Consider the following 16,208-nt stretch of genomic DNA (forward strand, 5'->3'; position numbering starts at 1 on the left):
ATAATAACATAATTTAGGGATCTCTACGGAGCAAGTTAAATGAATAAATCGTCCGATTCGGAGTCAGAATAACAAGTGAAGTCTAGGTGGATTTTTCCTTAGGTATTGTCTTAATTCAATTGTTTTCCAAAAGTAATCCCTCAATTCTACTTTCTGTGAATTCTTAGATTAGTTAATTAGTTAGTTAAAACAAAACCACCTTATCCTTAGGCTAGAAAATAAAAAGACAGTTATTACTAGTACTTTCAGTTCCTTTGAGTTCGACAATCCGGTCTTGCTAAAACTATACTACTGTTTGATGGGTACACTTGCCTACATCGCGATAATAGTTAGTTTTAAGAACAAGTAATTATAAATATTTAAAAGTTACCTGTCACGAAAATCGCGATCAAGTTTTTGGTGCCCTTGCCGGGGAACTAAGATATTAGAAACACTCAATTTTTATTACTTATTTAATTTAATTTAATTTTTTTATTATTTATTAATTTACTTTTTCTTTCTCTTGGCAGGTTTTTATAGTTTGTGACTAGAAGAAACCCGTCAGGACCACTACCCTTTGACGAAGAAATCGATCGCACAGTTCGTAGAAACCAACGAGAAATAAGGCAAAGCTTAAGATACACAGAGAACGAGCAAGAGGATGATACTCATCCCCCAACTGAAGAGATGGCTGAAAACCAAGACAATCAGCTACCTCTTGTAATTGCGGTTATTCAAAATCCTACTCCACACACTATGTACGATTATGCTAAACCTTCTTTAACAGGAACTGAATCAGCATAGTTAGACCTATTGTAGCTGCAAATACTGTTGAACTTAAACCTAACACTATTCAAATGATACATAAATTTGTTCAGTTTGATGGTTTGCCGGATGAGGATCCCAACGCTCACTTAGCAAACTTTTTGGAACTATGAGATACATTTAAAATTAATGATGTTTCTGATGATGCCATTCATCTTCGGTTATTCCCTTGTCCATTGAGGAAAAAAGCTAAACAGTGGTTGAACTCGTTACCACGAGGGTCAATTACTACTTGGGAGCAAATGACCAAAAACTTTCTATTAAAATATTTTTTGCTAGCTAAAATGGCCAAATTACGTAATGATATCTCTTCGTTTGTATAGATAGACTTAGAAACACTCTACAATGCATGGGAGAGATACAAGGACATTTTGAGAAGGTGCCCTCACCATGGGTTACTGCTTTGGCTTCAGGTTCAAACATTCCATAATGGCCTGAATCCTTCGACTCGACAAATGGTTGACGTAGCTGCTGGCAGAACCATCAATAATAAAACACCTGAAGATGCTTATGAGTTTATAGAGAAGATGTCACTGAATAACTATTAGTGGCAAGTCCTGAGGACTAAGCCAACTAAAACAACAGATGTTTATAACGTCAATTCAGTTACTATGCTATCAAACCAGGTAGAACTTCTAAATAAAAAGATTGATGGTTTTCTTAGTTCTTCAAAGGTTCACCCAGTAATGCAGTACAAAGCAAGTGGAGGTGGAACAAGCCATTTGGAATACCAACCTTATAGCCACAACATGGATAACGAGCAATTAAATTACATGGGTAATAATCCTCGATCTCAAAACAATCCATATAGTAGCACTTACAATGCAGGTTGGAGGAACCACCCAAATTTCTCGTGGGGCTGTATAGGAAATCAAAGACCACAACATCCTTCGGGTTTTCAACAGCCACCCTATCAACAGGAAAAGAAGCCGAACCTTGAAGAGATGCTCACAAAGTTTATCATGGTGCCAGAAACCCATTTTCAGAACACCGAAACAGCATTTAAATATCAACAAGCATCAATCTAAGGGCTCGAAACTCAGATAGGCCAGCTTTTTAAACTAATCTTCGAACGACCACTAGGTAGCTTGCCAAGTAATACTGAACCCAACCCAAGGGAACAGCTCAACGCGATTAATGTTCAAGATGAAGAAGGATTCATTGAGCCTGAGCCAGAACCGAGGCAATAAACTGTGGTAAGCAGAGGTCAAAGTGAGGTAGGTCATAATAAAAACAAATCAGTGAACGTCGAATATAAACCTCGTGTGCCATACCCCAACACTACAAGGAAAGACCGCTCAGATGAAAAATTTGATAAATTCCTTAAACTCTTAAAAGAATTACATATTAACTTACCGTTTACTGAAGCTCTATCGTAGATGCCAAACGCAATGAAATTTTTAAAGGAGCTTTTAGCAAATAAGCAGAAGTTGGATGAGGCATCGCATGTGAAGCTAAACGCAGTTTGCTCAGCTATTCTCCAAAATAAACTACCCAACAAACTAAAAGATCCAAGGATTTTTATGATTCCTTGCTTAATTGGTAGTTTAGATGCTAATAATGCATTAGCTGATTTGGGGCTAGTATTAACGTCATGCCCTACAAAATGTTCAAACAATTAGGTCTCGGGAAACCCCAACAGACTAGGATAAGCATTCAATTAGCAGAGAAAACTATAAGATTTCCTAGGGGTATTATTGAAGATGTGCTAGTTAAAATCGATAAATTTATATTTTTCGTTAACTTCATTGTTTTAGACATAAAGGATGAAAGCAACACTCCTTTGATTTTAGGAAGGCCCTTTTTAGCAACCGTTAAAACGATTATTGATATTAGCAAAGGTGAACTCACACTCCGTGTGGGAGACGAAACAATCACCCTTCAAGCTCACAATTTTGGAAACACATCAAAAATTGAAGGTGATCGTTTAACCCATTCTACTAAAACTGACAATATGGTACAACCTACTTTGCAGGAAATGAGTCTGAAGGAAGCACATGAGTCATTCTCAAACAGTAGCAGAGGACTTGTTCATGGAGATCGAAGGCTACAAATCGAGGAGCTAGATGAATGGCGGACTTATAAACCAAGAACACACGATAAACCAGAACTATGCCAGAACGAACTCAACACCTTCCCATATCAACTTAAGGTTGGAGATAAAGTCTTATTAGATGCCGTAGATCCTCACATTGTCACTACCACACTGAATGAAGAAATTCCTCTTACGGTACTTAGCATTTTCCCATTCGGTACAATCGAGGTAAGTCATCTAAAGTTCGGCACTTTTAAGGTAAACAACACCCGTCTAAAACCTTATTTTGATGAGAATGATAGCAGGAATGAGGAGTATAAACTCTTCGAACCCCCATGACCATTCAATGGAGAGGAAAGTCTAGCTTAGACTATAAATAAGAACTTTTCGAGAGGCAACCCGAGTACTAACGGTTCTAAATTATTTAAACTTTAATTTTTTAGCATCTAGGTCACTAACAGAGTCTTTGAGCACAGGTTTCCAACTCCACACGGCTGATCACACGACCGTGCTTCAAGCCGTGTAACGACCACGGGCATTACCACGGTCGTACAATATGGCCGTACAAAAATAGGGTAAAAGTTATCTTTCCCAAAACGGGATGCGATAAGTGGCCACGGGTGTGCGACCTAGCCATGGTCAAATCTGTCAAATACACACAAGCGTGTGACACGCCGTGTCTAGCACCCGTGGACGACACTGTCAAAATAACACGGGCGTGTGAACCGGCCGTGCCATTTGAAAAAAAATTTATTCTTCTTTTATAAATTTTTGAAGATTCTATTGTTTTTAAAATGACTTATCTTTAGGATTACTATCAAATTATTCCCCAATTCTCCTTTTGTCCTTCAGAATCATGTTTTTCCTCTAGTTATATTTCAAACAACTCGCTCTCGGTGATCCAGGAATTTCATTCAGTTTCAACTCAGGAAGTTCCACTTCTCTCCCTATCTTATTTTTATATTTTTATATATATCTTTGTACATTGAGGGCAATGTACATCTTAAGTGTGGGGGGTATTTATTTCACTATCAGAAAAATCCCTGAATGACTGCCTTGATCTCTTGAAAAGCTCTCATATCATATTTAGGATAAATTTTGATTGATTTATGATATTGATTGATATATCTTGAATTAAAACATAGGCATTTATGTATTGATTGTTTAAACCTTAAGACATTAGAGAATCAAGCATGATAAGTTGATTTTTAAGAATTTAAAATTTTAGGTTGTTTCCCCAAAAGTTTAGGCATTACTTTGAGTTGGAATTCACAAGTCTTAAACATCAAAAAGCCATAATTTTTGTGAGATTTTTGAGCCTTTTGAGCATCTATTAATTCTTTCATGCTCATTTTTATTATTTCTTTGAGTGCGTCATTATTGAATTGTTATTCTAGAACTTGATTGATTACGCATGTCAAGACCACACTATTTGATTTGATATGTCAAAATGAGAAAGGCACTTAGGATTAACCCACTCATGCCATGAAAAGCCTACCTCCACGATTAACCCTTAGTGAATCCCGTTGAGCTAACAAGCCATTACCCTAAATATTAACCCTTAACCCATTATTGTTGAAATCCCCTAAATTAATTTGATCCCCATTTTTTGTCGAGATTGGAATTGAAATAGTTTCTTAGCTAAGTTTTATTCTACTTTGTATTTAACTTGCTCTTAAAAAAAAGTGTATACATCTTAATAGTAGTAATCTTCTGAGCTAAAGAAGTTAAATTCCATATTCTGAGAAAAGCTTTATTGTACGCAATTGATGACTAGCTATTCTTCTAGTTAGGCAATTTTTAAAGTCAATCTCGATTCTAACCTTTTCTTTTAGCTTGTGACCACACCCCCTAACCAAGCCTCATTACAACCCTTTAAAGACCTTTTGATTGATGCATCATCTCAAATTATAGTGGTGGAGATTTGATTTTCGTGCAAGCCTATGGTAATGACTTTTCATTATTGACTATTGAGTGCTTCATTTATTGTCCTTAAACACCTCGAATGATTTGAGTGAATCTTTAGTAAGGATGTAAAACTCTGTGACATTTTGAATACAAGGTAATTACTTCGACGAGGGGAGACACCTATGTTTTTAGAATAAAATGCTCAACATGGAATGATTGAAACTTTGATGTTCTTTTAGTTGAATTCTCAATGTATGATTACCTATGGATTATTTTGAGATATTATCGATAGAATTATAAGTTGAGAAGAATTTATTTTGATTATGAGTTGAGAATTTTGCTTGAGGACAAGCAAATGCTTAAGTGTGGGGGTATTTGATAATCCAGAATTTATACATATTCTTACCCCATGCTTAATGGATTTTATGGATGATTTTCCATTAGAATTGGTGAATTCGATGCTCTTAATGCTTTAATTTCATGTTTTATACTTAGGAGAGCATAAGAGAGCGAGATGAACGAGAAACGGGCCAAAAACAGAGAAAAATGGGCCAAAGTACGAATTTAACATGGCCTGGACCTCCTCACACGGGCAGACCACACGTCCTTGTCAATTTGGCATATTCGAAGCACGACTCACACGGGCGTGTCCCCGCCGAGCCCAAGTTGAGTTCAATTCAGAAAAGGCCAATTTTGAGGGCTTCTAGGCATTCTGAAGCCTATAAATACACCCTAGAGGAGGAAAGTAAGGGGGCACATAGGGAAGAAGGAAGGAATTACTCGAAGGAAGCCGATTGATCCATCTCAGAAGCCGGATTCATCATCAAGACTGAAGATCTCCCTTCAATTTCCCTTTAGGAGTTTTGGGTTTTCTTTAGGTTTTGTACTCATTATTCTTTTGAGATGTTTTCCTTTTTAGTTATGAACTAAATCCCCTAAATACCTAAGTGGGATGAAACCTAAGACGAATATTAATATTAATTTCTGAATTGTATGATAAATATTTAACTTGTTCTTAATTATGTGTTCTTACTTCTTATTTTGATATCCCAGGATACTGATTCAAGATAAGCTCTTATTCAGAGGAGGAATAGACCTTGTCTAAGAGTACATTTGTCATAATTAAGCGGAGTTGATTGCGCGCCTAGAGATAGGGTGACAAGATTTTGCCGGATTTGGGTGAAACCTAATAAGGGGATCCATAGATTGAGTTAATGAAACCCTAGGGTGTTAATTAGAGAAAAGTCTCAATTATTCAATCTAGGATTAGACGTTATTAGTCTTGAATAGGGATAATAACATAACTTGGGGATCTTTACGGAACAAGTTAAATGAATAAATTGTCCGATTCAGAGTCAGGATAACAAGTGAAGTCTAGGTGGATTTTTCCTTAGGTATTGTCTTAATTTAATCGTTTCCAAAAGTAATCCCCCAGTTCTACTTTCTGTGAATTCTTAGATTAGTTGATTAGTTAGTTAAAATAAAACCACCTTATTCTTAGGCTAGATAATAAAAAGACAGTCATTACTAGTACTTTTAGTTCCTTTGGGTTCGACAATCCAGTCTTGCTAAAACTATACTACTGTTCGACAGGTACACTTGCCTACATCGTGATAATAGTTAGTTTCAAGAACGAGTAATTAGAAATATTTCAAACTTATCTGTCATGAAAATCGCGATCAAAGGGGGATCGCAGCACGCTTTATTACCAAGTGTATACATACATTGCACACATGCAGTGGATCGGCAAATCCTGAAATGCCGAAATGCCTAGAAGCTAAAATTTTGGCTACAATAGACTTGCAAGTGCATGAACACTCGTAAGGGAAAACTGATAGGTTTTCAGAGGCCTCATGGACAATTCCATGGACTCGGGCCGTGGTTTGGCCAACCGGGCTAGAATTGGTTAAGTGGGCCCGATGGGCTGTTGGGCTCATAATAGGCAAAATTGACAAGTTGATGTTAAGTGATGGAAATTATATGAAAGCATGAATACGAATGTGATTTAGGCCTAATGGGCTATATGAATGTGATTTGGGCCTAATGGGCCATACGAATGTGATTTGGGCCTAATGGGCCATACGAATGTGATTTGGGCCTAATGGGCCATATGAATGAGATTGGGCCTAGTGGGCTATATGCATGTATGTAGACTTGTTTGGGCTTTGTAAAGGGTTTTGGGCCTAGTATCTGATAACTATTTAATTGACATAAAACTTAATTAATTAATTGCGACCGTGGACAAGTCATAAGGTTAAGGTGTAGTAATAGGTATATGCATGTCTAGGATTGGATCTAGGGAGAGCTTGGTACTAAAGTGGTCTTAATGACTCACCTCCTCTTCTCTGGAATCCTACTTGGTGCATAGTGTCTATTCACTTTAGCCAACGAGAACTTGTTAACGGGCCAAGGTAAGTAATAAACCTAATAAAGAGAAATTACCGAAATGCCCCTAAGGGCAAAAATGACGAAAATACCCCTATGTGTTGAATGTAAGATTTATGGATGTTACATGTATATCTACTGCATACATACAATATTCTGTTTAGGTTGTATATGGGTTGGGAATTATGGAACAGAGGAAGTATATGAGGATCGCATGGTTGCTTGACAACCGTAGGTCCACCGACGCCTTTTAAGCCCAATATGTGATTGGCAGCTTACTGCAATGAAGGTAGTTCCGCAACTGGGCTACCATTGATGTATATCAGATGGGTGGATCGATATTTATATCCCCACATGATGTGTAACAGTTGGATTATTGAGGTGGGTTGCACTGCATTGCATTGCATGTATGATTTTATGGCGATTGATGAATGTTTATTACTCGTCGAGGGTTGTACACACTAAGTTTTCGAAAACTCACTCCTTTTATTTTTCTCAGGTGATACTCAGTAGAAGGTTTGATGTTTGGAGGGACTCAGAGGTGGCCAGCTAGCAAGACGACTTGGACTTGTTTTTTTTTTAAAAGAAAGCATATAGTTTCTACCTTATTAAGTAATTTCAGCCTAGAATGAAATAAGGCCTTCCCTTTTATTATTATTTAGATTGTTATTTTTATGCATTGTAATTATCAATAGGTGAACATGGGTTTCCTAAATCATAGATTGTTTTTCTACGTTTCCACAAATAAATTTTAAAATGATAGGCTTTCATAAATCATATGTTTTAAACAAGCTTTCACATTTGAAAGAGAATTTTTATAAGTTAATTAAGGTTTCTCATTTTAAGGAAGGGTTTTCAATGAAAATAAGGTTTTCGCTAAAACACTTCAATATGAAGCGTCAAATTCGGCCATAACGTCTGGGCCGAGTTTGGGGTGTTACATTTAGTGGTATCTAAGCTCGGTTGCAAAACTTGGGTTGTGAAGTGGGCCTTGTTATTTTCGTTTTGTTTTTAAAAAAATTCACAATGTTTTGGAAGAAAAAATTTTTTGTTGTGCGGCAAACCGAGTCTCCGACGTCAAACCAAGTAAGTTCCTTTATTCTTAAGCTTGTGTAATTTGATATACTGTAGGTAGTTAGTGGGCTACTTTAGATGATTATGCTAAGGTGTTTTTTTTTTTAGATTGAAACTGAAGCCCGTAGGACCTTGGAACTGTAGATGATTGATGAAAACAACCTTCTTTTAATACTTCCATAGAACATAGATTTAATTATTAAAACTAACCAAAACTTCATAAAATTTCCAATCCAGATAATACGTGAGACAACGATAAGTGCTAGAAGAGGTGCAAGAGGCTGTGGCCAACGCTGCGGAAGTGTTAGGGCTGAATCGTCGTCATCAGGCCATATGTTCAATGTTGGAGTAGAAGAGGCTCCGGCCTCACCCGTGGCTGGGAATGGACCGTATGATCAAGCCGCGGGGGAAGATGCATTGTCGCAGGCAATGCTGAGGATTTTGGAAAGGGTCGCAGGGCCCAATAATGGCACGGGAAATCGGGGTTCCATTCTAGAGCGACTTTGATCAAATGGGGCTGAGATCTTTAAAGGCGTGGCTGGTGTGGCTCCTAACGTGGCAGAATACTGGTTGGAGGCCACCGAAAGGATAATGGAGGACTTGGACTATTCTCCTGAACAAAAGTTGAAAGGGGCAGTGTCACTGCTTAGGGAAAAAGCTTACCAGTGGTGGTTGACAGTAAAAGAGGGCACCCAACCTGAGCAGGTCACTTGGGAGTTTTTCAAAACTGCGTTCCAAGGGAAGTATGTGAGAGCGAGTTATGTGGATGCTAGAAGGAAGGAGTTCCTGAACTTGACCCAAGGTAACAAATCTGTGGTAGAGTATGAGGTGGAATTTCTACGCCCTAGTAGGCATGAAAGAGTTATGGTGGCAACGGACTATGAGCGTTGTGTTAGGTTTGAGGATGGTCTTAGGGATAGCCTCAGAGTATTGATAGCTCCACAAAGGGAACGAGTCTTCTCGGAGTTAGTAGAGAAAGCAAAGATAGCTGAGGAGGTAAAGTGCACTGAGCGCTTAAATCGAGAAAAAGAAAAGGGTAGAAATAAAAAGGAGGCTGAGACTCCTGGTGTTGGACAGAGTCCTAGGGCTAGGGCCAAAGATAATGGGCCAGTTAGAGCAGGGCCCCCTGTTGTGAATCTAGGGGTGCCACCTTGTGCTGATTGTGGGAAAGGTCATGTAGGCGAGTGTTGGAAGAGGACAGAAGCTTGTCTGGCTTGTGGATCTATGGAGCATAGGGTTAGGAATTTCCCTAGAATGCCAGTTCAGGTGCCAGGCGTGGGTAGAGGTGATGTACAGCCCCTGAGGGGTGGTCAGCAGCTGCCTAGAGGCTATGGTCAGGCCAAAGGTGGAAACGATTTGGGCCGTGGAGCACCGAGCAAAGGTGTTGGTCATACTGAGGTGAGACAGCCAGTGTTGGTCTATGCAGCACATCGTCGAGAGGACGGAGACGCTCCAGAGGCGAATATTGGTATGTACGTTAACCATAACATGCTATTTATTTAGTTTGGAATTAGAGTGCGCAGTGGGAGCATGGTGTGGAAGTATATGCTATACAGCTGTACTAATAGTTGGGAATTTCCAGGATGAAATTTCTTTTAGGGGGTAGAGTTGTAACGCCCCAAAAATCCCGAACTCTCGAACTTTTTTTTCAGTTTCGATAAAAATTGTGCTTCACATTCCTAGTCAAGTGTTAATTATGTGATAGCAGGTCTTGGTTAAGGTTTGAGTTCAAGCTTAGGGGTGAAGGAAATTATGGTTTAATATTTAAAAGAACCTTGTTGGCAAGTAGGTTGAGTGGCGAGTGGCGTCACATGAATGACAAGGAGGTCTGGGGTTTGAATCCCTCCTTGCTCAAAAGAAGGATTTATTTTTGCTTATGGGATGGACAGTGGTGGTGTTGGATATGAACACTGTAGGGAGTGATAAGAAGAGAAATTTGAGGAGGGGATTGTGAGTTATCAGGGAGAAAAATTAGGAGGTAAGGAGTGTAAAGAGGTGGAGCCGAATTGGGAATTTGGGCATAGGAAATTCGGCAATAGAGGCTATATATAGGTGCTGAATGTGAGGTGATACGTGATATTCGTGACAGGTTTGAAATATTTATAATGAATCATTCTTGAAACTAACTATTATCACGATGAAGGCAAGTGTACCTATCGAACAGTAGTATAGCTTTAACAAGACTAGATTCTCGAACCCAAAGGAACTAAAAGTTTTAGTAATGACTGTCTTTTTATTATCTAGCCTAAGAATAATGGGGTTTGTTTTAACTAACTAATTAACTAAACTAAGAATTCACAGAAAATAGAATTGGGGAATTACTTTTGGATAAACGATTGAATTAAGACAATACCTAAGGAAAAATCCACTCGACTTCACTTGTTATTTAACTCTGAATCGGACGATTTATTCATTTAACCTGATCCATAGAAATCCCTATGTTATATTATTATCCCTCTCGAGATTAACAACGTCTAACCTAAGGTTGAATAATTGAAATCTTTTTCTAATTAACTCCCTAGATTGCATTAACTCGATCTATGGAACCCCTTATTAGGTTTCACCCTAATCCGAAAAAATCTTGTCACCCTATCTCTAGGCGCGCAATCAACTCCGCTTAATTATGAAAAATGTACTCTTAGACAGGGTCTATTCCTCTTTTGAATAAGAGCTTAACTTGAATCAATATCTTGGAATATCAAGACAAGAATTGAGAACACATAATTAAGAACAAGCCAAATATTTATCATACAATTCAGATAATAATAACAAGATCTGTCTTAGGTTTCATTCCCCTTAGGTATTTAGGGGTGTTAGTTAATAACTAAAAAGGTAAACATCTCAGAAGAATAATGAATACAAAACATAAAGAAAAACCCAAAACTCCTGAAGGAAAATTGAGGGGAGATCTTCAGTCTCGATGATGAATTCGGCTTTCGAGATGGATCAATCAACTTTCCTTGAGCAGTTCCCTGCTTCGTTCTCTCTATCCCCCCCTTTTCCTCCTCCTCTAGGGTGTATTTATAGGCTTTAGAATGCCTAAGAAACCTCAAAATTGGCCTTTTCTAAATTGGACTAAACTTGGGCTCGACAGGGACACGCTCATGTGCGATTACTTCAGACCTTAGTCAAGCTTGTTAAATAGGCACGGGCATGTGGTCCACCTGTGTGAGTCGTGCTTCGATTCTGCCAAATTGACATGGCCGTGTGGTCTGCCCGTGTGAGGAGGTCCAGGCTATGTTGATTTTGTACGTTGGCCCATTTTCTCCATTTTTGGCCCGTTTCTCGTTCCTTTCACTCTCCTATGCTCACCTACGTATAAAATATGAAATTAAGGCATTAGAAGCATCGAATTCACCAATTTTAAGGAAAAATCATCCATAAAATGGGCTAAGGATGGGATAGAAATATGTATAAATTACGGTTTATCAAATACCCCCACACTTAAGCATTCGCTTGTCCTCAAGCAAAATCCTCAACTCTTAATCAAAATAAATTCTTCTCAACTTATAATTTCTATCGATAATATCTCAAAATAACCCATAGGTAATCAGACATTGAAAATTCAACTGAAAGAACATCAAAGTTTCAAACATTCCAAGTTGATCATTTTATCATTAAAACATTGGTGTCTCCCCTCATCCAAGTAATTACCTTTGATTCAAAATATGACAGAGTTTCACATCCTCGCTAAAGAGTCACTCAAATCACTCGAGGTGTTTAAGGACAATAAATAAAGCACTCAATAGTCAATAATGAAAAGTCATTACCATAGGCTTGCATGAAAGTCAAATCTCCACCACTATAAATTGAGATGAAACATCAATTAAAAGGTCTTTAGAGGATTGTAACGTGGCTTTGGTTAGAGGGTGTGGTCACAAGCTGAAAGAAAGGGTTACAATCGAGATTGAATTGAAAAATTACCTAACTAGAAAAATGACTAGTCATCAATTACGTACAATAGAGCTTTTTCTCAGAATATGGAATTTAACTTTTTTGGCTCAAAAGATCACTACTACTAATGTGTATACATGTTTTTTTTATGAACAAGTCAAATTACAGAATAGAATAAAACAGAGCTAAGCAACTATTCCAGCTCAAATCTCGACAAAAATAGGGAGCAAATTAATTTAGGGGATTTCAACAATAATGGGTTAAGGGTTAATGTTGAGGGTAAATCAATGAAAGGGTTGTTAGGCTTAAGGGGGCTCACTAAGGGTTAATTGTGAAGGTGGGCTTTTGTGGAGTGAGTAGGTTAAACCTAAGTGTCTTTATCATCTCGACATATCAAATCAAATAGTGTGGTCTTGACATGCATAATCAAGCAAGTTCTAGAATAACAATTCAATACTGACGCACTCATAATGAAAGTGAGCATGAAAGAAATAATAGATGCTCTAAAGGCTCAAAATCTCACAACAATTATGGCTTTTTGATGTTTAAACTTCTGAATTCCAACTCAAGGTAATACTTAAACTTGGGGAAACAACCTAAAATTTTTTAATTCTTCAAAGATCAACATATCATGCTTGATTCCCTAATGTCTTGAAGTTTAAACAATCAATGCATAAATGCCTATGTTTTAATTCAAGATATATCAATAAACATTATAGACTAATTGGAATTCATTCTAATAATGATATGAGAATATCGCGTGAAAATAAAATAAAATTCAGGGATTTTTCTGATATAAAAGACCCCCTCACTTAAGATGTACATTGTCCTCAATGTACAAAGGTAGATATTTTGAAAAAGATAGATTTATAATCATAAGATAGGGAGAGAAGTGAAACTTCTTGAATGATGAATGAATTCCTCGAACTGGAGTTTTGGAGAGTAATCGGCATGAAAGTGGAGGAGGATACTCCGGTGGTGGTAGAGGCTAATTAGTCTATAAGTCCCATGCCAAAAGAATATTATATCTGGTGATAGCTATGGTCGTGGTCGAGCAGGACATGGCAGTTGTGAAGAACCTTTCCCCGGTGGAGTTTCAAGTTCCTGAGTAATAGTGAGCTTTGGAGCTCTCTATAACTGTGATAAATTCAGGAACTCTGTTAAGAGATATATAAGGAAGACTAAGTACTCAATATGAATTAGCCGAAATTAAAAATTGTAAAATAATAATTATAAGTCCTAATAAAAATAAGGTGAAAGAAAAATAAAAAGTAGTCTTAAAATAAAATAAAAGTAAAAACATAAAATAATAAATAAAAGTTTTTAAACATCTTCATCACTAGATGGTTCACAAGGTGGGGGTGGCGATGAGATGTGGAAGTGCTGACAAATCTGTTGTAGAGTAGCATCAATGTTATCAAAACGCTGAAAACACTGTTTCTCGAATCGGGTAAGGCGCTCAGAGATGTTAGCGTATGAAGCCGCTGCATGAACTGGATGAGAAGGAGGTGCTAGCTGAGATGGTGGGTCCTCGTGATGTGGAGGGACATCATCAATAATGTCCTCAGGGTCTCCCTCCTCGGCTGATTGGGTGAGATGGTACTGAGGAGGGAAGGTTCCAAGTTGTTTCTCGATCATCCTCATACTTAGCATGCTCGAGATGCCCAGTGGGGACATCTAGCCCATGAGAGTGAGGGAGGATGATTGGGCTGCTATGTTGAGGAGCCCGAAGTGCCGAGCCAACCACGTCACATAGGGCCCAATGGAGATGACCCCCTTCCTATGCCGCTCTGTCTGATGTTGAATGGCGAGGGCAATGAAATAAGCAAGGTCTATGACGTGCCTGTGCGACATACACCATAGAATGTAGGCGTCGTGAGTGTTGACGACGCCAGTGCTCTCTCACCTTCCTGTTAACGTGTGAGCCAAAATAGCGTGTAAGTACCTTAGAGATGGAGGAAGAGCCGATGCCTTGGAGCAGCTAGGATTATAGGAGGCAACATCGGGCATGAGGGCGTTCCAACACCGTGAAGGAGAATGATGGATGTGGTGATTGAGAGCATGGAGTTCATTCTCCTCCATGAACTTATTAGTGTAAAGGCCGAGTGCAGTTTCAAACTCTAGGACGTTCAACTGGCAGACTAGACCACCGAGGCGAAATTGGATTGATCCCGGGTCATCAAAGCGAGCCATCACGGTTTGAAGATGGAACGTTGAGCAGAGTTCCATTATGAGTTTGAGATATGTCAGCTCGACAATCTCAAAGAAAAGCCCCCAAGGATCGGTGGTGAGGAGGACCCAAATTGCATCCGCGAGTTAGACTTGTTCTAGCGCGGCCTAGTCTATACAGCGACCCACTTCCAAGGGTCGGGCCCGTAGAATCTGGAAGAGTTCTTCTTGGGGCCCAATGGGGAACTGTAGGAAAGGGTGATGAATTTTTGCGGTAGGACCCGAGGAAGATGATGATCCCTTCCTTTTCTTCGAAGCACGGACGGTGGTTTTCTTTCTTCGTGAAGACGACATGGTATACCTACAAGCAAAACCATTATTTCGTCGTGATGAATGTTTAAGGTAAGACGAAAACAAATTTAAAAAGACAAAAGTCATAAATTAAAACTAATAATCTCAGGCACAACTACTAGCAAAGTTAATCAAAGACAATTAATTTTATGGTGTATCATTAGCATGATAATAGTATGAGCTTCATAAAAAATGGAAAATAATTTTATGTAGCATATTTTATTGATGGAAAATGTCAATCCAAAGGTATGAGTATTTCTATTATCCTAACCATAAATATTCACTTTAAACTAGTCAAATGGAGCAGATAGATCATGTAATGATTAAGAACTTCAACATGAAAAAGATGATAACTACTTTAGATACAAAATTTGAGTGATAGAAAGATGAAAATAACATGAAAAGTGCAGATTACTATGATAAATAGCATTAGAAATCAGTAAAATAAAAGAGAAAAGAGTAAACAAATGTTAGAAAGAGGAGAATGAGCGTTAAAAATGAGGTTGGAAGCGGCGCACGGGCGAGGTAGGAAGGCCGTGTAGAGTTGCAGCGGCCAGGGTTAGGGATTTTGGGTGAAGAAGATGATGAATAGTGAAGGGTATTTATAGATTTTGGGACACACGACCAGGGAACACGCCCGTGTTCCCCAATTTTTTCCCTGTGATTTGTGGATTTTGAATTAGGGCGCGTCTGACATTTGGTCCCTGCCCATGTTTCTTGGGCGTGTGGGTGCACACGACCGTGTTGCATGGTCGTGTCTATCTTTGTTCTCTTCTTCCACGCCCGTGTATGAAGGTCCATGCCTGTTTTGTTTTGACAGGTTCACCCACGGTTGCTTGGCACGAGTGTGTCGCATGCCCGTGTTAATTTTTAACAAGTTCGGCCACGGTTTCAAGGCACGGGTGTGTCACACGCCTGTGTTGTTTTGGCATGTTTTCCCACGACCATGTCGTACGACCGTGGCGACTTGTCGTAGCCCGTGCTGGGGAAAACCTTTGCCCTATTTCCATACAGTCCTAAGCACGCCCGTGTGCTTGGCCGTTTCTGTGTGGTAAACCTGTATTCAAGAGCTTCGTTAGTAAGTTAGGAACTAAAATTTAAAGAAGTTAATACAGTTAGTGCTCGAGTTGCCTCTCGAGAAGCGCTTATTTATAGTCTAAGCTCGACTTACCTTTCCATTGAATAGTCATGGTGGTTTGAGGAGTTTATACTCCTCATTCCTACTGTGAATCTCATCAAAATAAGGTTTTAGGCGGGTATTGTTTACCTTAAAAGTGTCGAACTTGGAATGACTTACCTCGACTGTACCGAATGGGAAAATGCTATGTACCATAAAAGGAATTTCTTCATTCGATTTGGCAATGACAATGTAAGGATCTGCGGCATCTAACAAGACTTTATCCCCAACCTTAAGTTGATTTGGAAAGGTATTGAGCTTGTTCTGGCGTAGTTTTGGTTTATCGTGTGTTCTCGGTTTATGTCTCCGCCATTCATCTAGCTCCTTGATTTGTAGCCTTCGTTCTTCATGAATAGGTCCTCTACTATTACTTGAAAATGGCTCATGTACTTCATTCAAACTCATTTCCTG

General features: G+C 38.8%; 1 non-coding gene across 1 annotated transcript; it reads right to left on the reverse strand.

The window, feature by feature from the left end:
* Window positions 1–1,094: 1,094 nt before the first annotated feature.
* Window positions 1,095–1,201, reverse strand: LOC128293592 (small nucleolar RNA R71). The gene has a single exon (XR_008283773.1). It is a non-coding gene; the product is annotated as a small nucleolar RNA R71 (small nucleolar RNA).
* Between the last annotated feature and the right edge of the window lie 15,007 nt (window positions 1,202–16,208).

This window comes from Gossypium arboreum, chromosome 5 (genome assembly GCF_025698485.1).
Source record: "Gossypium arboreum isolate Shixiya-1 chromosome 5, ASM2569848v2, whole genome shotgun sequence".
NCBI classification, from domain to species: Eukaryota; Viridiplantae; Streptophyta; class Magnoliopsida; order Malvales; family Malvaceae; genus Gossypium; species Gossypium arboreum.